This window comes from Trichosurus vulpecula, chromosome 4 (genome assembly GCF_011100635.1).
Source record: "Trichosurus vulpecula isolate mTriVul1 chromosome 4, mTriVul1.pri, whole genome shotgun sequence".
In the NCBI taxonomy this organism is placed as follows: Eukaryota; Metazoa; Chordata; class Mammalia; order Diprotodontia; family Phalangeridae; genus Trichosurus; species Trichosurus vulpecula.
The window spans coordinates 320,563,658-320,565,956 of NC_050576.1; the positions used below are offsets into that span (position 1 = coordinate 320,563,658).

A 2,299-nucleotide genomic window follows, 5' to 3' on the forward strand; every position below is an offset into this window, starting at 1 on the left:
TCATTAGCAAAAAGGGAGAATAACTGGAAAAACAAATGGGGAAAAGAATTGAGTCACATTTTTAAGTGGGTCTGAAGGTCCCTCAGTGTTTAAGTCATCCTTAAAAGAAAATTTATTTTTAAAGATTAAAGTACTTTTCAGAAGCATCAAATTTGTGACTTATGTTATGAAATCCTACCAATCAAAATGTTGTTTTCAAATACAAACTTATTAAGTCATATTTCCTCTCTTTCTAAGAGTAGTTATTGTTGCTCATTGATCTTTGCTCGCAAGAAACAACATTGCCACTGACAGGTCTGATCCTCAAGATGGCACATTATGCTTCTTCGCCATACAAGGCCATGCCTAAAGAGGCAGGGCACCCCCTATGCTGTGTCCCATTCCAGCTGGCACTGGCACTCCATCCTGGGGCCATGGGGATCTACATGATGTACACTTTCTCAGCTTGTGAGAAGTTGAAAACTTCTTTGGTTCTTGGGCACATGACTTGTCATCTTGACGAATGGAAAGCAAGGAATTGTAGCCATAGACATATCCATTTGGTAGCATAATGGGTGGATTGTTTTCATTCATGACATCTCTGGAAATCTTGCAGACTAGCCGGGAGTTGGCACAATGGGCCATGGGCAGAGGCTGGGCCAGCTTGTTCAGTGACTTACTACACACAGGGCAGTCTGAGTTCTTTGAACTTCCATCTTCTTTATAACACTGTGGTGTTTTTATGGCAGAAAGGCCTGGCTGGAGTGTGGTGGTGAAGACTGAGTTGTTCCCCAACTGATGTAGCCTATAATTATCATACCTAAACTGCTGAATCAGCATCCTCCATCGGGCAGGGTCCAAAAGATCCTTATAAGAAGAGATATGAGTGTCTGAAGGAAAGGCTAACATTCCCATCACTTTTCGAACCTCATCCAATTGACTGCCTTCAGCTTGACTGAAGTGCTTTCTTGCATGTCTCACAGCATCCAGTCTCTTATTCTGTCGAATGAGTTCAATGAACTCCTGAATCCTGAGGCTGAACTCCAGACAGCTCAATTCTGGTTTTCTTTTTAGGGTTTCCATAACAAGATCATCATTTTCTCTAGGGGAATCACTGGCCGATTTACTTTTGCATCCCGTCTTCATTTCACTCTCGTGTTGACAGCCCTTCATTTTCCTGAGTCTTGATTTGTTATCATGACACCAAGCCAAACAAGTCATAGTCTCCTGTCTTTCCAAAGATTCTTCCACTTCTTTGGCTGTCAAGAACATCTCAATGTTCACCAAGTCCTCAATGCCACTTTGCCTGGCGAGTTTGACTGCTGTATTGTAGTAGCCACAGTGCAAAAGATGCTCCACCATCATGCGATTCATGCATTTTTTTTTTTCCCACATGTTGGCAGCTGCTGGCTGATCACTGCTGTGCTCTTTAAGGTGTTCAATTCTGCGTTTGCACAACTTTGCACTCTCATCCTCAGCCTGGATCGATTCGACTGCCTTTCTCTTTAGGACACTTAACTTTTCAACTACTCCATCTAGGAGACTAACAACTGAATCAACAGTAAGACAACTGCTCAATGTTTTTTCTAATTCTGCGACTACTATGGTGACGTGACTAATCTCTCGGTCAATGGTTTTCTGTGCAGCTCGAAATCACTTGTTCAGTGTTTCATAGGGTACCTTGAGGGTCGGATACTCTTGCACCTTCAGGGTCATGGAAAGCTGAGCAGCTGATTCCTGCACCGCCATTTTGGATTGGCCAAAAAACAACAATATTTTTTCTATTAGATTTTTACTTCCTTTACCATTTGGCCCATTTTACTTTTTAGAGAGTTCTCTTCATTGAGTTTTTATGCCTCCTTTTCCATTTGGTCAATTTTACTTCTTAAGAACTTGTTTTCTATAGTCAGTTTTTGTCCTTCCTTTTTCAAGCTATTGACTCTATCTTTCATATCTCTCATTTCTTTCCCCAGTTTTTCTTCTACCTCTCTTATTTGACTTTTAAAATCCTTCTTGAGCTTTTCCTTACTTCTCAGATTGGGGGTGGGGAATCTTGTCCCTGGGGATGCCTATTTGCCCAGGCCTTGCACTTGAATGTTTGACTGCTGGAAGATTTCTGCCAGCCTACAGCTGTGCCTCCTCGAATTATGCTTCCCAGAGTTGTGCTGAAGCACCAGGAGATTTGGAGGCTGGAGAATTGTGGTGCAAGAGGTGGTTTTCTGAGCTGGTTTCTGCCAGGTCCCCTGCCTGAGTTGTGGCACTCAGGGGGTCCTGGTGTTGGTGCTTACCTGCTGGGTCTTAGAATCTCCTCCTGGTTTGC

At 42.9% G+C, this 2,299-nt stretch overlaps 1 pseudogene; it reads right to left on the minus strand.

The window, feature by feature from the left end:
- Positions 1 to 375: 375 nt before the first annotated feature.
- LOC118848103 lies at positions 376 to 1,738 on the minus strand (annotated as a pseudogene).
- Positions 1,739 to 2,299: the final 561 nt, after the last annotated feature.